Source organism: Pristis pectinata, chromosome 1, assembly GCF_009764475.1.
Source record: "Pristis pectinata isolate sPriPec2 chromosome 1, sPriPec2.1.pri, whole genome shotgun sequence".
NCBI lineage: Eukaryota > Metazoa > Chordata > Chondrichthyes > Rhinopristiformes > Pristidae > Pristis > Pristis pectinata.
This window is the reverse complement of record NC_067405.1, coordinates 82,234,399-82,256,522: the sequence shown is the minus strand read 5'-3', so window position 1 is coordinate 82,256,522 and position 22,124 is coordinate 82,234,399. Positions and strand designations below refer to the sequence as shown.

Below are 22,124 nucleotides of genomic sequence, written 5' to 3'. Positions count from 1 at the left end.
TTCCATGGATTATCTTCTATCTGTGCTCGCTTGATCTCTCTCCCAAGGAAAATAAGTCCTTTCTCCTCACCCTTTCTGGGCCTCTCAAATTTTTATAGTTCCATTGAAACTCCTCCCAGCTTCCTTTGCTCCATAGAAAACAACCTCTCCTCATAATTGTGGCCTGACTAGGATTTTAGATGGTTCTGACTTTTTTTACTCTAATAATTCATTGGATAATGAAAGCAAGTATTAAACATTAATCACCTTCTGTACCTGTTCAATTACCTACAAGGGGCTGAGGACATGTACTCTAGGAAGTCTCTGTTCTCTGTTGGATTGCAACCCATAGCCAAATTCTTGATTCCACCACTGAAGGGGAACTCTCCTAAAGGCACTTCCTCTGTGGGTTCCCACATAGATCACAAATAAAATGGAGTGGGTAGGAAGTGAGAGAGTAGGATTCTCCTTGAGGTGGGGTGGAGTGGTTGGTAATAGGAAGGACAGTTGTTGGATTGGGGTTGTGGAGAGGATTGCTAAGGTGTGGAAAGGAAAGGTGTGTCGTGTCAGAGAGAGGATCACTGCAGGCATGGAGGGTTATCAGGGCAGATGATCACAGCAGTGGGGCAGTCAGGCAGATTGTTGGGGTGGCCCTGGAGATGATGGGGGGGGGGGGGCGGGGGCTTTGGGCAGATGATGTTGGGGAGAGCCAAGCATGTTGGTAGTGAGAGAAATGTGTGATCAACAGAAAAGAAAAGCTAAATAACCTGTTTTTGCGGGAGGTACATGGTACAGTTAAGCCAGTGCTTCACAGTGCCAGAGACTGGAGTTCAATCCTGATCTTGGGTGCTGTCTGTGCAGACTGCACATTCTCCCAGTGAAGGCATGGGTTTCCTCCCACATCCCAAAGATATGGGGCCTGTTGGTTATTGGCCACTGTAAATTGCCTCTAGTGTGTAGGAGAGGGTTAGAACCTGAGAGGGAGTTGATGGAAATATGGGGAGCATGTAGGATTAGTGTAAAATTGGATGCTTGATGGTAATTATGATCAGTGGCCAAAGGGCCTGTTTCTGTGTTGTATCTGCATAATTCCACAAAGGAGTAGGATTTCCCCACCTGTGGCCCAGGTAGTGAAACTCGACGTTCTATCCAGGCTTTGAATTACTGGAAGTTCCGTTAATATTTTACCTTATTTCTGCCACTGAGCCAATTTTGATCCAGCTTGTACTTTCACTTGGATTCCATCTGCTTTTACTTTATTTTACTCTGTTCATAAAAAAACCTATATAAGTACAGGCTTTTCTCTCATAGAGGACAATCTGTAGATTGGCCAACTAGGCTTAAAGAAGTATTGTGGTTTTGAGTCTCCTTAAAGAAATATTGTGGTTTTGTGTTTCCTTAAAGTAACATTGTGGTTTTCCAGCTTTTGTTTGCTCCATGACGGAATGCAGGACAAGGAACATCTTAGTAAATGAGACAAACTGACAAAATTTACATGTTAGACAATAGAGTTCAGGGACACCAATAATCTGAGCTCTTATCTGGAAATGTAACTTTGGAAGGTGCTCCAAGCAATTTTAAGCGAGTGGTTAGTTGGGAAAAACACTGGCTGAAGGCCTCATTTAATGTTGCACTGGAACATTGAAGGAAACAATAAGTGTAAAACTTTTACCACAAACCCACTTCACTCTACCTCACCTGTCCGCATCCTTCGTCTGGGAACCGGGAGAATACAGACGCATGCGTGGTGGAGGCAGCGCCGGCGATCGGGCAAACTTTCCAACGCGCTGACCTCACCCAGGCACCGGCGTGCGTGTGAGCACCCGACACCGGGCTTGACAGACACCGCACCTTCACCAATAATCAGCGGGAATGACGCCAACGCGCGCGTCCAGTGGACCAATCGCAACGGGGTGGAGGCAGGAGGCGGGATGCGTCGGCTTGGCTTTCTTCCCGCCCACTTCTACCTCCCCCCCCCCCTCCCCCTCCCCCTCCTCCACCTCCTCCCCCGCGGACGGAGACGGCGCTCGGTGCGCAGTGGCAGGTGAGGCAGGGCTGGGTGTGGGAGTCGCCGACTCAGCCAGGTCTCTGGGGCTGAATTAGATTTGAATTTGTTTTGTGTGCACATTCGGCCGGCGGTGCCTTGATGTGACGCTGGTGGCGGCGGATTATCGCGCTGAGAGGTGTCGGGCGGCGGACAGCCGGTCGGTCACTAAGGTAAGGTGTTCGCTCGGCGCCCCTTCACCCCCTCCCTCCGCCCCTGTTTATTCAACGGCCGAGGCGCTGTCTGGGGACTCGGGAGCGCGCCCAAAGCCTGGCGGCGCGTCCCCGCCCTCACTGGTCCTGCCCCCATTTAAAGTTGGGGCAGGTCGGTGCCCAGCACCTGCCCCGTGTCAGGTTACCCCTTGCCCCGGGGCCTGTGGGCTCGGGGATCTAGCCTGCTGGCAGCTGGGCGGTCGCCCGCCCGCTCTTCCTGCTGAGTAATGGATATTCGGGGCTGCTGCTTCACCCAGGTCTCCCTGACAGCCCTTTCAATGCAGTTGGGTTGGTGGATACCTGAGATCACTGCACTTGCACTGGTGGTTAACTCCATAGTCATCGGGCGTTGCGTGCCCGACACTGATATCCTACAGCAATTGAACAGTCAATAAACCTTGCACAGGCTGTGACTAGTTGCAAGGATCAGTGCTTCGGGCCCAGCTATTCGCCACATACATTTGGTGGAAGGGACCCAATGTCTAATTTCTAAGTTTGCTGCTGACAACTTAATAAGTGGGATTATGAACAGGAAGGAGGGTGTAAAGAGGTTTCAGGAGAGTTTAGGGTAAGTGTAGAGACGCAAGAGACTGCAGATGTTGGAATCTGGAGCTAAAAGCAACCTGCTGGAGGATGGAAAAGCAATCTGCTGAGTTGAGCAGCATTTATGGAGGGGGAAAAGAATTGTTGATGTTTCAGGTCGAGACCCTACATCAGGATAGATGAGCATAGTTACCGGGCAACAATGTGGAAAAATGAAGTTATTTGGTGCACAAAACAGAAAAAAGAGTATTTTTTAAAAGATGGTGACAGAGGGAAATGTTGATGTATACATGGACACTCGATGTGAGGTACAGCAAGCAATTAGGAAGACAAATGGTATGTTGTGTCCCCATTGTCTGCACTATCTTCAGACATATGTTGGTGTTTTGAGAGGATTTGAATTGGGAGTAAAGATGTCTGACTGCAGTTGTGGAGACTGATGATGATAAGGCACGTTGAGCATTGTGTATGGTTTTGGTCTCTGCCTAACCAAGGGTATACTTGGCAAAGAGAGAGCACAACAAAGATTTGTCATACTGGTTCTAGGAAAGGTGGATTTGCTGTATGAGGAGAGATTGAGTGGACCAGATTGAGTAGGAGTTTAGAAAAATGAAAGATTTCATTTAAAACATACAAAATTCTTAGTATGGATGTAGAAAAGATAATTTCTCTGGCTGAGGAATCTAGAATCTAGGGGCACAGTCTCAGAATATGGGTAGGCCATTTGAGACTGAAAGGAAGAGAAATTTGATTAGAGTGTTGAACCTTTGGAATTCTCTAGCCTGGAGGGCTGTGGAGATTGCCATTGGTTTAATTAAATGCAGAGATCAATAAATTTCTGAACAGTTCAGGGATTGTGCAGGGAAAATGAAATTGAGCTGGAAAATCGGCACTGATTTTGATGGAGCAAAATTGATTGGATGGCCTGCTTCTGCCATTTGTGTTCTTAACTGCTGACAAAAAGCTAACAGCTTAGGCAGTGGTAAATCTTTGACCTTCCACATCTTTAAAGCTTAGTCACCGATATGAAGGCACTGAGCAAGTTGAATAACTGTCTTCTGTTCCAATGTTGAACAGAATGGAGAGTTAACCTTTAGTGTACTTTATGATGCAATTCATGCATTTCAGCATTATTGTGGGTGGTGAGAGGCTGCAGTCTGGGTGCTGAAGTTACTTGGAAAGTGCTGTTAGGTCAGTGGTTCCTGGCTTTTGACCCCAGTGAGGATGAATGATTATAAATTCTAAGTTAGCATGATGTGTGATTTGGAGGTGTGCCTGCCCTTCCAGTTGGTGGGGCTGTGGATTTGGGTGGTTCTGTCAAGGATGGTAAAATGAGATAGTCTGTGCAATGACTGTGATAAATGGTGAAGATATTGGAATTGCCAGACAAGTTTGTTGATTTGTTCCAGGTGGCACCAAGTTTTGTCCCGTTTCATTTGCACTCATGCGGGCAAGTGGGGGAGTGTTTGATATGTTCCTGACTTGGAATCAGAAATGTCAAGGAATGAGAGGGTAAATCAGTAGGATTAGAATACACAGTCTCTGACCTGTTTGTGTGGCTGGAAAAGTTTCTGGTTAGTGGTGATTTTACTCCTGCATATCCCCCACCATGGATTTTTAGGCTGGGCCATTTGATGATGACATTGCCATTCATTGTTATAAGAATGTGGTTCGATTTCCCCTCATAGCCAGTCCAGCCCAAGAATTCTGTTCAGATCTTGTACTAAGTGAGGAGTTGAAGATGAAACAAATGAGCAAATTTTGGAGAGTTCCTCATGGTTCCCATTGGTTGCAGTTCTATGTCTGTTGGTAACAAGGGCAGGCACTCTTATCCACAGCTTTAAATGAGATGTTTGAGAAGAGATGGGTTTAATAAGTGTTAATCAAGTGTCTTTGACTCCCTCAGCCAGTTAATGTCTGACTGTCTTTTACCAAGTGAATTTAAGTTCTTATTTTAAAATAGAAAGCACACCAGGGAACTCAGAGAAATGTTCATTGAGTTAGATTTAATGTAATTGGGTTTAACCTATTACAAAAGTTAATATTGACTACAGTTGAGTTGAGTGGTCAGGGAGAAATGCTGCGTGGAGACAGGCCCTGCGACCTACTGTCTGCACTAACTCTAACTCATTTACACTGTTCCTACTTTAATCCCATTTTATTCTCTCTACATTCCCATCAATTCCTCCCAGATTCTGCCACTCACCTACACAACGGGGACAACTTACAGTGACTAATTAGGGGCAGCACGGTAGCGTAGCGGTTAGCACGATGCTATTATTATAGCGCCAGCGATCAGGGTTCAATTCCCGTTGCTGTCTGTAAGAAGTTTGTACGTTTTCCCGTGTCTGCGTGGGTTTCCTCCGGGTGCTCCGGTTTCCTCCCACATTGCAAAGACGTACGGGTAGGTTAATTTGGGTTTAAAATGAGCGGCCTGGACTCATTGGGCTGGAAGGGCCTGTTACCACGCTGTAAATAAAATTTAAAAAAAACCTACTATCCCAATTTGACCATGGGAATTCAAAACAAATGTTCAAAGGTAAGTAGTGAGTTAAGTGTTAATTCAGCTTGTGAATTTTGGGTTACTGCTCACCTTTCTCATCTTTGAAACAAAAATGAGTTTCAGCATTATATCTTCCAAGTTTCGCCAGATTTTTCTGGTGTACATTAGGAAAACAATTTGTTTACGTTATGCCATCACTATTACTCCTTCATTTAATGCAGATTATATTTTTAAGAAGGCAAGTTAGCATTAGTTTCAGTGCTGTGTTCCTGTTCAAAGGTCTTGGCTTCTAAATGATAAATCATAAATTGGTAATGTATAGTACAAAGGGCAGTAGTTTTACTGATTGTTATAATATATAAGAGCATGCTTCTATGTGCATGTCTCTAAGGTTGGATTTTTAAAAAAAATATAATTCCACTGTTGCCTCATAAATGAGTATCTGGTGGCTGCTCGGTAATGAATCCTGGAGAATAAATTGCAAACTGTTGCAGATTAAGTGACTGAAATGCAAGATTGAATGTTAAGTAGTTTGCAACATATCTTATCCTCAGGAGTTTTTCTTCATTCCCACTATCAGATATTTTATCAAGTAAATCTGTCATTATACGTGTTTATTTTACTGGCAGTGTCTCATGCAGTGTAGTTGCCTTATTGCAATCCTGAATAATGGTGTTGTGCACAGTATGGAAGGAGTAGGTTAAACATTCATTTCATACTTGGTATTTTGGTATTACTTCATCTAAGGCAGTGAAGGCTTGGAAGGCTGCATTTGACCTCAGACCTTGATAGGCAGAATTAATTTGGGCAAGCTTCCCATTTCTGTTTACATTTTGATAATTAGTTGGGGAAAATGCAAATGCAGATGAAAACAAGAGTGCATATCAGTGATCATGCTCATGGTTGAATACCTTGCAAACTCTAAAATATATTAGTCTTGGTTCACATTGGAGTGATAAGGTTACTGGTACAGGAGTATCACTGAAACAAATAAAATTCTTTTAGGCCTGAAGGGTACTGTAGATGCTAAGGTGATGTTTCCTTCTGGGACAAGTTGCCTAAAACTTGCAGTCGTAGTTTCAAAATAGCTGGCCGTTAAAGGCCAAAATAGGAAGAAATTTCTTTACTCAGAGGAGTGGTGAATCTTTGGAATTCTCTTCCCAAGAGGGCTGTGGAAACTTGGTTGCTGAATATATTCAAGAATAGTTTTTGTATCTTGAAGGAATCAAGGAATATGGAGTTAGTGCAGGAAAGTGGTGCAGATATAAAAGATTGGTCATCATCTTATCGAATGGCAAAGCAAGTGATGGGAATCAGATTTTTTTTTCCTGCTTTTTATTCCTTACAATCTGCATTCTGTATACCTTGGAGACATGAACTACTTGTAACGGGCGCCTCAAAGCACCGGAGCGGTACTGTTGACATTGCTTCTACAAAATCCTCCAAATCTACTGATGACTTAAGTAAATGATTGTGTTGTCCTCTTCCAGGCCAACATCTCCAGCATCAAAGCACTTGCCGAGCTTGGATGGCGAGGCTGCATTATGTGCTTGTCTGATGCAAACTCACAAAATGGGTACTCAGAACTCTCACAGTAAGAGAATTCTAGGCTGGGAGAGAAAGTGCTTCAAACATATTTTTTCAAAGCCTTAAAGTTACCAGCTGCACAGATGTGTGGCAGTCTGACCATTTAAAATTGTTTCTTTGTTAGGATCACACACAAGCTTAATGGAAGAGGTGTCCCACCTTGCGTACAAGCATTTCCTGCTACATCTGTGGCAGTCTGTAGATTCCACATTGGACTCTTCAGCCACCTTGGAATGAACAGAATTGGAGTAGAAGCAAATCATGCTCAACCCTGAGAGATTAACAGAAAAGGATTTTTTTTTCCATTTTGGGGTATTGCAGCTTGAATTTGGACCGTATTGCTGAACTGTTGAGAAGTTTGGGTTGTTGTTTGCTCCCCCACAAGTGCTGCTGAGAGAACTGACAATTTACTGGCAGTCAGGCCCCACTTCAAGGGCTTGGGTTCTAGCATTCCACTGGCATCAGCCTCAGATATATTGTAAAAAGAATCAATTAGTGAATAAAATGGTATTGTTGGTCCTCTTACTGTATATCTACATTTTGTGAATATGCTGAAGTCAGTGTGTGTTTTAGTTAACTGGCCTACATATACAGTGTACAAAGTCTCTGAAAACATGACCTCTGCGTTATGTAAAAATCCATCTGTGAGGGAATCATCAAAGCGCTGCAGAGCTATCATCAATACTGTTTCTGCAGAATGCTCCAAATATACTGGAAGGATAAGCAAACCAACTTCAGTGTCCTCTTTCAAGCCAGTATTGATGCCCTGTTTATACTTAATTAGCTTTCCTATGATGGCCATGTGCTTGATACCAGATTCCCAAAACAGACACTTTTTTTTTGAAGCTCTGTGGCAGCAAGAGATTACCAGGTGCACATATTCAGGAACGTGCTCAAAGCTCGCTTGGTAAGGGGAACTTGTGGGAAGCCCAGGCCCATGACCACTCAAAATGGAGATGACATTGAGAACTATGAGTTCATGCATCAGTATACAAGGCCAGGATATCCAGTTGAGGCAGCACATCACCTTCCAAACTACTGGGTACCACCATTAAGCACCTCATGTCTTGCCTGTCACAGATTCTGCTGGTCCTACATTGGCTTCATGCACACAGAACTGGAGTGGAAGCAGATCATCCCTTATTCTGGGGCTGCTGAAGAAGATTATTCATCTGTCAGCAGTGAATGGAAGAAAGTACATTTGAATGTTTGCATGCAAGCATTATGATGTGCCTTTTGTCACGGGCTATATATACAGTGTCAAATGTTGGGTAATTGTGTGGAATAACATTGTTGAATGTATCTGGAAGGTAGACAAGGTGTCCTTCTTTTCTTCAGCACAAAGTTACATGTCTGTATTAGTTTGCTTATCTGCTTATTTGTGTGTAGTTATGGGAAGCAAGGAGCGATTTTAGCCAGCGAAGTAGTTTGCATTCATTTGACTACAGCTTTTGTATAATGCAAGCTCATTGTAACATTCGTGTTGCTGTAAATCTCTTGTTCAAACAGGGTGTTGTTTCACGCCAAGGGCATTAAAATATTAGTGAAGGTTGCTGAATTGTGATGCATTGCTTCACGACATAGCGTTGTACTTGAAGGCACCAATTTAGTGAGCTGATGCCAGACTCCTTGTTGTGTTTGATGGTAAGAGCGACATGAGTAAGAAGCAACCCAGGGTGGTTTCTCAGCTGCTCTATGGCTTACAAAGGGGTTGAACTAGTTTAGTCATATAAAGGAGCAAGGAGATGACAAATTCAAAAAATACACAGTAAAAGTGTATTTTTTGTTCAGAAATGCAAATGGTTCAGCATCTGGCTCACCAGAGGCTCAGTTCCCTTGCTTCTTTTAAACTCACTGGGGTCAATCCAATAAATAATTCCTTACCCTGCACCCCCCTCAACCGCCCCCCCCCCCCCCCCCCCCCCCCCCCCCCCCCACCATGCTGCCCAACCTGCTGAGTTCCTCCAGCAGATTGTTTGTTGCTCCAGATTTCGGCATCTGCAATCTCTTGTCACTAATACCTAACAAAAGTGTGTTGATGTATTAGTACAAAATTGAGTCAGTGGACAGTACAGAAACAGTCCCTTTGGCCCATCCTGTCCATGTTGACCATCAAGTACCCACCTATACTAATCCCATTTACCAACACTTGGTCTGTAGCCGTGTATGCCTTGGCAATTCAAGTGCTTGTCCAGGTATTTAAACATTGTGAGAGTCTTTGCTTCCACTAGCTTCTCAGGCAGTACCTTCCAGATTCCAACCACCATGGGTGAAAAATTTGCCCTCGGATCCCCTCAATCTCTTGCTCATCTTAAACCAGTGCCCTCTGGTTATAGACACCTCTGCTATGGGGAGAAGTTTACTACCCTCATAATTATGTATCCCTCTTTGGGGTCCCTTCTCAAACTCCTCAGCTCCAATGAAAACAAACCCAGCCTTTCCAATCTCTCCTCATAAGTGAGGCACTTTGTCCCAGACAACATCCTGGTGAATCTCCTCTGCACCCTCTCCAGAACAACCATGTTTTGACTGTGGCAACCAGAACTGTACACAATACTCAAGTGTGACCTGATTGATGTTTTGATAATGCAACTTGCAATGTGACGTCCCTGCGCTGGCTAATGAAGACCCGCATTTCCATATGCCACTATTATCGTCCTATCTACCTGTGCTACCACCTTCAGGGATCTTTGAACTTGTACACCAAGGTCCCTCTGTTCCTCAGTCCTCTCTAGGGCCCTACTGTTGATTGTGCATGTCCTACCTTTACTTGACCTCCCAAAATTCATCAGTTTAAATTCCATCCCTTTGCTCTGCCCAGCTTATCATCTGATCAATATCTTTCAATTGTCTCAGACGATCCTCCTCACTATTCACACCAACATTTTTCAAAATAACCAGCAGTCTGGAAAATCTGCCAATGCAGCACCATTAAAGTCATGAGGTGCTGAATTATTAAAGTTTCACTGTATTATAGTTTATAAATTGTTAAAAAATTTGATATATTTTTCACAACTTACATGACCTATTGCTTTGCTGTTTGAATCAGCTTCTAAATGATAAACTTAAATTCCAGCTGAACATGTTAGAAATGCTTTGAGATTTTTGATGTGTGTTCTATTCAAGTTCAAAAATATAGTTAAACTGGCACTTTAATTGAATGTGAACTTGCATTTCTGGCTACTTAACAATTTTGGTTGGTTATGAAGTGTGGCTATTATTAAATTGGCAGATAATACTTTAAGTTTCTGGATAAGGATCCACTGAATAGCACTGAGATAAATCTTCCATGGTTGTTGGCATCGTGGTAAGGGTGACTGGCTTCCACATTGGTTCTGAGGAATGGAACATGCCTGTCACAAGTAATAAAATCAACAGTCTTTGACTAATGCCTGGTTAAATTAACTTTAAACCCTCTTGCTTGCATGTTATTTTGTATTTTTCTTTCCTGAAGCTAATGGTTCCTTAGGAGTGGGTTTTCATGAATGCTGGTTGCCCTCAATGCTTGTCATGCATGAAGCTAACTTGTCAACTATTACATTGCACCAAGTGCATTGTTTAATCCTATATTCAGCAATTGTGAAGTGCTCACTGCGATGGACATAGGATAATGATATGGGAGCAGGAATACCTGGTCTTATTCCCAATTTGGGGCATAAAGCAATGCTGACTGCCCCATTGCCATCCCAGCAGATTAATGGCTAAATTAGCTTAAAGTGGGGAAACATTTTTAATGTAGGAAAACTTCACAACTATAACTCACAACTGCTAAGCTTTAAAACTTTGCAGTTATTTAATGGTAAGATGTTTGTGAATTTATTGCATATTTTAGTCTTTCACAATGTGCCTGGTTTTTAATGATTGTTACAATGAAAATGTCACTTTGAGGGGAACTGTGTAAGAGCCCTGAATATTTTCTCAAGACCTTTTATGAATACACATCACTGCAAAGCAAAGAAAATACGAGTCTTGTGTGTTGTCTTGAGCCCTTTGCGGAGTCCATCAGGAAAGAAGTGGGAATAAGAAGGTTGATCCCAGGCAGAGGAGGCACTTGGGCATTGTCACTGTCTTTTGCTTGAACCTACTGTCGCTCCTTGGACTGATGACATCTGAGACAGTTTGAGAGGGCCTCTGGGACCAGATATAACTGCAGCAAAATGTGAAGCAATGCTTTGTGACAGAGTCTAGCTGTTCCTTCATTCCTGTTACAGTCACATCTGATTACCTGGGAATATGGTTTGGAGAAGTTGCGGTGTTGGTCAAATGCTGTGTGGAACGTACGGCTAATGTGAAGCAGGAACTGGAATTGTGGGAGCAACTCTTCTCCATGTAGTTTTGTGCGTGCGTGTGTATAGCCCATACCTCATGCATGTGCTACAGCAGTGACCCAATCTGTTTTTCTACCTTGTCTGGGGATTTGAAAATGGATTGTACAAACTTGATGTACAAATGTCCAGAGAAAGTTGGGAGGGGGAGAAAATGTACCCAATATTGCCCTCATCATAATGGCTACCATTTTGTGTGTGGCTACACCAAGCTGTGTATACTCCTTGGGTACACAAACACCAAGTGTCCCTGTGTACTGAGGTTCTGTTTGTTCCTGGTGTTGTGAAGAATGGGTCTGGCCGTGCTGCTTTGGAACATTCCTTTCATCTGGTCTGTGCCATGTTACCTATCACTTGTAGAACATTCTGATTGGAGCAGGGTGTTTGACCATGAGTAGATCAGACAGTGGTCTGCACAGCATGTCCTCATAGTGCTGAGTAAAAGGAAGTGGTTGATCTTGGCGGATGGCTCACGAGTTCATTGAAAGATCCCTCTGGTTTGCCCTAAACTCACTGGCCTTTCAGAGCAAGGAGCTGTCCATAGCTTGTACTGCTGACTGACACATTCCAAGGTGCTGCTGACTGATACATTCCAAGCTGCAGGACTATTTGCTGAGGGATGTACTGAAGCTTGGTTCAGCTGCCACAAAGACTCCATGCAGAAAGGCTACAGCTTAAGGCCCTTCTGCTATTATACATTGAAGACCTGGGATGTGTGTTCATATAAAGTAGTACCTTAGAATTGAGGAAAGTATGTTTAAGAAGTAATTTTTATGATGCATTATTCATAGAATGACATGTGGCAACACATTTTTACATTTACAAACTTAATGAATAAAGTAATATTTTTGAAATTAAAAAAAGCAAATAGGAAGTGCAGTGCTTCGGAGCATGTCTGTCTTTTCAACAATTAACTATGGAGAATGGCAGCACCACTGGTTGTGCAATTGCCTCCAGCCTTTTCTGCCATTTCATGTCATGACTAATCTGTACTCTGTGTACTCAGTTTTGTTTGGAAAATGAATAGAATGAAAACAGAAAAAAATTGCTTTACGTACACCTCTCCCCAACCCTCTCTGTCCTAGATTTCAATGCAGGAAGCCATTTCTCCGAATCTGGCATCAAATCCCAGGTGGGGATGTGGTTGGAATTACAGCATGAGTCTATGCAAACTACCCTCTAATAATTCTTTTTGGTGAATCTTGCTGAACCTGTTCTAGGACCAAAATATCTTTTGAGGTTTGAATCTAATATTCCAGAAGAAGTTCTGCTCCAGTCTCTGTTGATGCGGCACAATGTTTTAATTAAAAATTTTAGTCATTTGAGATAAAGGGCGTTCTTTAATAAGTGTCGTGCGTAGATGTAATGTGGTATTTCAGCCTTCATTGTGGATTCAATAGGATGTTGCAGAAATGGGAACATAATCTTGTTAACGCTACCTTTTCTGTTGGAACTGTTGTTTTTGTCATCGTTCCTGCTTGTGCCACTAGCCTCTTATTCAAGCCAAATTGCTCTTTTACAATGTTTCTGAAGCTTTAAAGCTAAGCTAATTAGCAAGACCACTGCCAGCAACTGATGTGTGTTTGTGGAGAAAGAGGTAGAGTTCTGCCAAACTAATGAAAAACTGAATCTGACTTCCCTTGGTCATCAGCCACATTGGTATCTTTCTCAGAGCCAAGATGACTTTTTATAGACTATATTAATGACTTGGATCAAGGGATTGAGAATACTGTAGCCAGATTTGCTCCTTATGGATGGTCTAGCATACAGCAAGGAAAATACAAAGGACCTGAAAGAAATGTATTTGCATTAAGTGAATGGGCATAAAATAGATGGAATAAAATGTGCGGTTATCCACTTTGGAACAAGGAATAAACAAGGAAATTATCGCTTCAGTGGAGTGAGACCCATAACGCTGTGGAAAGAAGAATTGGGGCTATAGGGGTTCCCAATACAAGAAAAAAATGGTGTGAAGGTATAACAATTAATTGGGACTGTTGATCTTAATTGCAAGGGTATGTAGTATAAAACTTTTGATGAAACTCGGCGCTGCTGAGGCTGCACCTGGAGTACAGCATACAGTTTTTGGTGCTTGCAGGCAATGAATAGAAGGTTGAATTCCGAATAAAGGGTTGATATATGAAGAAAAGTTGAGGAATTGGACCTATGCTCATTTGAATTGGGAGAATAAGAGGTGATCTTACTGAAACACAAGATTCTTGGGAGAACTGACAGAATGGATCCTAAGATGATGATTTCCCCTAGTCAGGTATGTAGAACCACGGGACATGGTTTCAGAATAAGGAGTAGACCATTTCAGAAGGGTGAGGAGAACTTCCTCTGATGGTTGTGAATCTGTGGATTCAAGGTGGAGACCAACAGACTTGTAAGCTTCCATGGAGCCGAGCAGTATGGTGAAATGGTGGGAAGATGTTGCTGAGACCAAGATTGGATCAGCCATGATGTTATTGAGTAGTGGAGTAAGCTCAACAGGCTGAGTGGTCTACTCTTCCTCTTATTTCTTATTATCACTGAAAGGTCCTTGACCTGAAACTTATGAACCCTGATGCTCCCTTCATGCCTTCCTCAGCTGCAATTACCGGTACTTTTTGTTTTAGTGATGTATTGATAGTAAGCCCCTCCTCATTTCTACAGGTCCAGTTCCATGTCTGTTTGAAGTATTGTAGTTGTAATCATTCATTAAAAGATTGCTGATCTTGAAGTGCCTTGCAACAGGAAGTGTATAAACTGTGATCATGCATTAACTGTCACTATCAGAGTTACTAGATGAGGAATCCTGAGGCATCACTAAAAGGGATAAGATTTCAAATCTCTTAAAGGCATGTGGGCATTTAATTTCAGCTGATTAAATAAATGGATAATTTAAAAAAAGCAACTCTTGTATTAGATCAAAATTCGTCATCTTTATTTTCCAATTATTTTGGTACATGTGCTCTGCATTTATCTGTATAAAAATAATTTCTGCTTCATAAATTAATCTTGTGTGTATGTTTTGTTATGTTGTTGTCAAGTTTGGTGTAATGTTAATGCCACGTGATGTAGTTGACTGAAAGGAGTCCAGTTTGCCCCAGTAATATCCTGTTCATACCCTGTTTTTTTGGGGGGGGGGGGGGGCGGGGGGGGGGGGGGGTTCATGAAGCAGAAACCAATCACCAGAGAGGAGAAAGAAATATCTACATCTCAGTTTTGCTATCCAAATACAGGTAGCTCAGAAGGACCTTGGATAAGAATAAGTTATCTGCACCCTCTTTTGGGTGCAGACCTTTGGTGGAGAAGGACCATAAATGTATGATCTCCTTTAAATAATGATTTGGAATGCAGAATAAGGCTTTCATTAGTTGAACCAATGGTATTTACCAAATAGCATTGAAAGTATCAGGACTGACTCTGATTGCAGTTGTATTGTCCAACAAACTCAGAATTCTTGTGCTGTGTCTCTTAAGTCAATGTCAAATGCTAAGTTATTTTTATATAGAATTTAATCAGCAAGATTGCAGTGGCTAAATTATGATTGTAATTGTAAAGAATAACAGCTGTTATTCTTTATGTTAATTTCTTTTCCTTTTGGGTAAGTTGTGGTTGTATCTCAATTTCATTTCCCTGTTTAAAAGTTTGAAGAAGGAAATAATCTTTAAGTGGCCATGTCTTTTAAAAATTTGGAGTGTGTTTTAGTGGAATGTCTCTTATTTTGCTTCCATGATGTAAAAATTATGATAGGACATGGAACACAGTACAGTACAGGAACAGGCTCTTTGGCCCACGATGTCTGTGCTGAAGACAATGCTGAATTAAATCAAATCTCTTCTGCCTGTACATGATTCATATCTTTCCATTCCCTACATATTCATGTGTCTATCAAACAGCCTCTTAAACACCACTGTTGTATCTACTTCCACCACTCCCCCTTGGTTCCAGGAACCAAGGACACTTGTGAAGGACAGAGTCATGGTTAAGGAGGTCTTCGAAGTGTTCCTTTTGGTGGCTGCTAACTGCCTCTTTGTCCTTTGAGCTCTTGTGATTCTTGGCTCCCATTGAGGTGGACTTTTGCCTATTTGGGCCTTGGCAGCACTGGAGAATTGGTTTGATATTGGTTTATTATTATTGTCACTTGTACTGAGGTTAGTGAAAAGCTTTTGTTTTGTATACCATTCAGACAGATCATTCCATATATAATTACCTTGAGGTATTAAAAAGAAAACAATGTAGAATATGGTTTTGCAACTACAGGAAGGTGCAGTGCAGGTAGACAAAGTGTTAGAACCATGACAAGGTAGATTGGGAGATCAAGAGTTCATCTTTTAGCATGAGAGGCCTGTTCAAGAATCTGATAATAGCAGGATAGAAGCTCTCCTTGATATTGGTGCTACGTGCTTATGCTCGATTAAGTCCTTAATTATGTTAGCTGCTTTCCCAAGGTAGTGGGAAGGTAGTGTCTAAATAGGTGGTGTCATTGTCGGTGAAGATGGTTATCAAAAATTCCAGGGGGATCTTGATCAGCTGGGTAAGTGGGCTGAGAAGTGGCAAATGTCATTCAATTCAGATAAGTGCGAGGTATTGCATTTTAGGAAGTCAAACCAGGATTGGACTTCCACAGTGAATGGAAGGGCCCTGGGGAGTGTTGTGGAACAGAAGGACCGAGAACTACAAGTACGTAATTCCATGAAAGTGGTGTCATAGGTAGACAGGGTGGTGAAGAAGGCTTTTGGCACGCTGCCCTTCATCAGTCAGGGCATTGAGTGTAGGAGTTGGGATGGTATGTTGTAGTTGTACAAGACGTTGGTGAGGCTGCACCTGGAGTAGTATGTTCAGTTTTGGTTGCCCTGTTACAGGAAAGACATCCAGATGGAAAGAATGCAAAGAAGATTTACGAGAATGTTTTCAGGACTTAAGGGCCTGAGTTATAGGGAGAAATTGTGTAGGATAGGACTTTATTCATTGGTGCATTAGAGGCTGAGGGGTGATCTTATAGAGACATATAAAATGAGGGGAATAGCTAGTGTGAATGGATGCAGGCTCTATCCCAGGGAAAGGGAATCAAAAACTAGAGGCAATAGTTTTAAGGTGAGAGGTATAATATTAAAAAGGGACTTGAGGGACAAGTTAACGCAGAGAGTGGTGCTGATGGGATGAGCTGCCAGAGGAAGTAGTTGAGGCAGGTACAATTACAATGTTTAAAGGAGATTTGGACAGGCACATGCATCGGAAAGGTTTGGGGATATGGACCTAACATGGGCAAATGGGTCTGTCATCTATCTTAGATTGACATCTTGGTCCACGTTGAGTTGGGCTGAAGGGCCTGTTTCTGTGCTGTGTTAATCTGACTTTAATGACTATTCAATAATTTGAGACAACGGGAAAGGATGCAGTCTTTTTATACTGAAACATGTTGACAAAATATTGTGTTATTCTCTGCTTCACTGGTATATTGAAGGAAAATGACAAATTCAAGTTACAAAATTCCTTCTGTTTGAGCTGCACTCATCCAAGCAAGTGGAGAATATTTCATGACTCTGACTTGTGTCAGGAGGTGAATTACTCATTATAGGATGTTGAGCCAAATTGTATTGGAGACACCCCATTGTTAGCTGGTGAGAGGTATACTTTGCTTAATCTATTGATTGTAAAGACAATTCCAAGTGCTTCTACTTGCACAGTTACTACCAGTCTAGACACAAGGGTATCAGTCTCAGTCAAACTTGTGGCTTCCACTTGTTCTAGCAGTCCCAGATTTGAGGTCTGGTCTTGCAAGTGTTAGTCCTCTGGTCTCTTTAATCCCAGGTTTTCATGCTGTTCCACAGTTTAATGAGGATTTAAATCCTGTTTTCAGGACCCTTCTCCAGTGAGACCGTACAGTGTCGATAGTCTTGTTCAAGTTTGACCCATTTTGGCCATCTTCATCTTGTTGCAGGTGAACTATTGGTTGCCACAGTACCATTATCCAAAATTGGTGGTATAGTGTACAGTGAAGAAGGTTGTCTAAAGTTACATCAGGATCTGATCAACTGGGTGAGGAAATGGATAATGGAATTTCGCTTGGACAAGTGTGAAGTGATGCATTTTGGGAAGTTAAATCAAGCCAGGACATAAACAGTGACTGGTAGGAAGCTGGGGAGTGTTGTAGAACAGAAAGATCTAGGGGTACAGGTACATAGTTCTCTGAAAGTGGCCACATGGTGGTGAAGAAGACTTATTGTATGCTTGCCTTCATTGGCTGAAACATTGAGTATAGATTGTCATGTTACAGTTATACAAATCATTGTTAGGGCGCACGGAGTATTGTGTGCAGTTCTGGTCACCACACTATATGAAGGATGTGATGAAGCTAGAGAGGGTGCAGATACTATTCACAGGAATGTTGCCTGGACTGGAGGGCTTGAGTTGTGAGGAGACAACTGGATAGGCTGGGATATTCTTTCCCTGGAGTGAAGGAAGCTAAGGGTGACCTTAGATATAGGCACAGTTGCGTAGTGATTAGCCTAACGCTCTACAGTGCCAGCGACCTGGGTTCAAATCCAGCCACTGTCTGTAAGGAGTTTGTACGTTCTCCCCATGTCTGTGTGGGTTTCCTCCGGGTGCTCCGGTTTCCTCCTACATTCCAAAGATGTACAGGTTAGGAAGTTGTTGGCATGCCAATGTGGCGACACTTGCGGGCTGCCCCCAGAACACTATGCAAAAAGCTGTATTTCACTGTTTCGATGTCCATGTGACTAATAAAGATATCTTATAATATTATCAGAGGCATGCATGGAGTAAATAGTCTTTTTCTCAGGGTAGGGGAGACTAAAATTAGAGGGCTTGGGTTTAAGGTGAAAGGGTAAAGATTTAAAGGGTATCTGAGGGTCATGTTTTTTTTAAATTTTTAAAAAAATTTTATTTACAGCATGGTAACAGGCCCTTCCGGCCCAATGATTCCGTGCCGCCCATTTTAAACCCCAAATTAACCTACCCGTACGTCTTCTACGTCACACAGTGGTGAGTATGTGGAACGAGCTGCTGGAGGAAGTTGTAGAGGCATTTACAATTAAAACATTTAAAAGACATCTAGATAGGTACGTGGATAGGAAAGGTTTAGAGGGATATGGGCCAAATGCAGGCAATGGGAATGGCATAGATGTGGTATAGATGTGTTGGGCCAAAGGGCCTGTTTCCTTGCCATATAACTCCATGAATCTATGAAAGTCCATTTTGCACTTCATCTGTGCAGCATCCTAGTTATCAATACTGAGCCAATTAGGTGCAGGAGAGAGTGGAATGGACTGCTCCTGACTGTTCATACAAGAGCCTCACTCCCCATGTAGGTCTGATGATCAGCCCCACCCTTGGGTATTTCTCTGCCATAACCTTGGTCTCTAGTTATCTCTTAATACCTTAGTAATGGCCAGCAATTCTGTCTGCCATTGAGGCCTGAGATGCCATTGAAGGAATATTAGAGTGAAAGCATTATTTCATATCTCACTTGGGTCTAAATGAAACAATAACTTCCTCATTCATTACTGCCACTTGAAGTTGAGAGAGTTTGACATTAAGATATCGTCCTTGAACACATGCAGGTTTGAACCTGTAATGTTTATTTCAGAGCAATAATTGCTCTTCAAAACAATTCCTTATTCAAAATCCTGTGAAAATATCCTGTGGGGTTCATTATTTCAATTAAATAATTATCAATCTCCTTGCTTATCCTTTCGTAACATTCTCAGAGAACTTCACAGACCATTAACTACCCTTGTATCTGGTAAACTCCAAATGTCTGTTAAGGCTACACACACTCCATGTTTTAACCCTCTGATTACTACTGGAATACCCAGTCTTGTCTGACTTCTGCAGCTATAGCATTTGTGTCTGGGTCGGTTGACTCTCTGGTCAGTGGTGACCCCCTAAGAACTTAATTGTAAAGCAAAAAATTCTCTGTTCTTGAAATCGAGAAAATGCTGCAAATAATTAGCAGGCCAGGCAGCATTGGTGGTGAATGGAAGTTGGTGTTACAGCTGTGGTCAGGCTAGTTATTTGAAATTGTTTAATTCACTGTTACATCTTGAGGTCTTGAAACATGCTCAGTTGGCAGACAAGATGGTGTTCCTCGAGCTTACATTGGGCTTGGAACAGTAAAGGGGAATTTCTCATTTTCTACCTACAGTCTCTTGAAATGAAATACTGAATACACCCCCCCGTGTTACAGAGAGGTTGCATTCCTAGTAAAACATCGATATTGTGATTTTCCATAAAGAAAACTCTTGGGGAGGATAAGTTGACAATTTGTTTTTCATTTTGTGTTTATTTAGTTTTTGCTCGCATTAATTCTGTAAGAGCAAATCTCTATTCCATATCTCAAATTTTTGGTCATGATTTGTGAACTCATTAAGGGCAAATTTCCACTACCTGAACAGCCGTAATGCCAGATTACGCTGTAGTTGTATTGTGGATGGACAACAGAGTTTTGTAAACAGTGCTTCCTCTGTCACAACTGTCCATGTGTTTCTTAAGTATATACTAAATCAAGGGAAAATCTGTTTGAATGTTGAAGACAATTAAGTTATTGCTGTAAATCCTGTTTGGAATGTGAAGCTTCAGTGAAATTACAGGTACTTCTGTGTATTACATGTATGCCTGTGTGTTGATAAACTTGGTTTTCTTTCATGGACTAGGAGGCATTCTTTATGTGACTCCAGGTGGTGAGTGGACCCTATCAAAAGGAGATTGAAAATTATTGCCAAGAGTATGCTATCCATTCAGGCATATGCATGTGAAAACATTTCATAGAACAGTACAGCACAGGAACAGGCCTTTTGGCCCAGGACATTGAGCTGAACTATGTAAGCTAATGACATCTAATTCCTTCTGCCTGCACATAGTACATATCTATCCATTCTCTGCATATTCAATGTGCTTAACTAAGAGCCTGTTTAATGCTGCTTTCATATCTGCCTCCACCACCACCTCTGGCAGCACATTCCAGGCATCCACCACTCTCTGCCGATACAAAACAAAACCTTGCCCCACACATCATCTTTGAACTTTCCCTCCTCCCCTTAAAACCATGCCCTCTGGATTTCCAATTCTCTTTCGGATTTCCAATCCAAACTAATCCCATCTGTCTGCACGTGGTCTGTATCCTTGTTCGTGTGCCTAAGTGCTTCTTAAACATTGCTATCGTATTTGCTTTTACAACCTCCCCTGGCAGCATGTTCCAGGCACCTACCACTCAGTTTTTTAATTGAAAGATTGCCTTGCGAATCTCCTTTAAACTTTTTCCACTCTCTCCTAAAAGCTGTGCCCTCTAGTATTTGACACTTCTACACTGAGGAAAAAGACTGACCATCTTCCCCCTCTATACCTCTCAATTTTATTTACTTCTATAAGGTTGTACCTAATGCTCCAGAGAAAACAATTCAAGTTTGTCCAACTTCTCTTTGTAGCTAATATTCTCCAATTCAGGCAACATCCTGATGAACCTCTTATGCACCCTCTCCAAAGCCTCTCATCTTTCCTGTAATAGGGCGTCCAGAACTGCACACTGATTCCAAATGTGGCCTAACCAAAGTTTATACAGTTGCAACATGACTTTCCAACTTCCCTGACTAATGCAGGCAGTATCCTGAATGCTGCCTTTACCATCCTATCTTCTCGCTTTGCCTCTTTCAGGGAGCTATGGACTTGTTCCCTAAGATCTCACTGTACATCAATGCTTCTGAGGGCAGTGCAATTTACAGTATGCTTTCCTCTTGCATTTGTCCTCCCAAAATGTAACATCTTACACTTGTCCAGATTAAACTCCATCTACAATTTCTCTGCTCACATTTCCAACTGATCTGTGTCCTTTCAACTTTCCTCACTCTCCACAACTCTATCAATTTTCATTTAATTTATAAACATGTTAGACCACCTATATTTTCATCCAGATCATCAAGCACTGATCCTCGTAGAACACCACTGGTCATGGACCTCCAGTCAGAGAAATACCTCTCCTCCACTATCCTCTGCCTTTTTGTTACCGAGCCAATTCTGAATCCAACTTATCAACTTACTGCGGATTCCATGTGACTTAATCTTATGGACCTTGTCAAATGCTTTACTAAAGTCCATGTGGTCAGCATCCACTGATTTACTTCGTCAATCATCTTTGTCACTTCCTCAATCAAATTTGTGAGACAGGATTTCTCTCGTACGAAGCCATGCTGACTATCCCTAAAGTCCATGCTTTTCCAACTGTGAGTAAATCCTGTCCCTTAGAATCTTCTCCAATACTTTCCCAACCACTGCTCACCAGCCTGTTTCCTGGTTTTAACAAGATCGCAAGACAAGGGAGCAGAAGTAGGCCATTCAGCCCATCGAGTCTGCTCCAAGGAAAAGGGAAAAAAAGAAAAAGAAATGAGAAGTTGGGGGGGGGGCTACCAAAAAAAAACCACACTATTCTAACCCCAATTTCCGGCCTTATTCCCATATCCCTTGATACCCCGACTATTTAGATATCTATCTATCTCTTCCTGAAACGCCTCCAATGATCTGGCCTCCACTGCTGTACATGGCAAGGAATTCCACAAATTCACCACCCTCTGGCTAAAGAAATTTCTCCTCATCTCTGTTTTAAACCTGTACCCTCTAATTCTAAGATTGTGCCCTCGGGTCCTGGACTCGCCCACTAGGGGAAACAGCCTAGCCACTTATACTCTGTCCAGTCCTTTCAACATTTTAAATGTCTCTATGAGGTCCCCTCTCATTCTTCTGTACTCCAGTCAGTACAGTCCAAGAGCTGACAAACGCTCATCATATGTAAGCCCTTACATTCCGGGAATCATCCTCGTAAATCTCCTCTGAACCCTCTCCAACGTCAGCACATCTTTCCTAAGATATGGGGCCCAAAACTGTGAACAGTATTCCAAATGAGGCCTCACTAGTGCCCCGTAGAGCCTCAT

The 22,124-nt window shown here is 42.3% G+C and overlaps 1 protein-coding gene across 8 annotated transcripts in view; it reads left to right on the top strand.

Moving 5' to 3' along the window:
* The first annotated feature begins 1,956 nt into the window (after positions 1-1,956).
* numb (NUMB endocytic adaptor protein) overlaps positions 1,957-22,124 on the top strand; it is a 135,197-nt gene continuing 115,029 nt past the window's right edge. For 6 of the 8 annotated variants that reach the window (XM_052030556.1, XM_052030511.1, XM_052030570.1 and 3 more), the window contains exon 1: positions 1,976-2,196. The gene's annotated coding sequence lies outside the window, so the exon portion shown is untranslated. Of the gene's footprint in view, positions 2,197-22,124 lie in introns of all 8 variants that reach the window. The other 2 variants (XM_052030547.1, XM_052030501.1) reach the window with 1 other exon arrangement.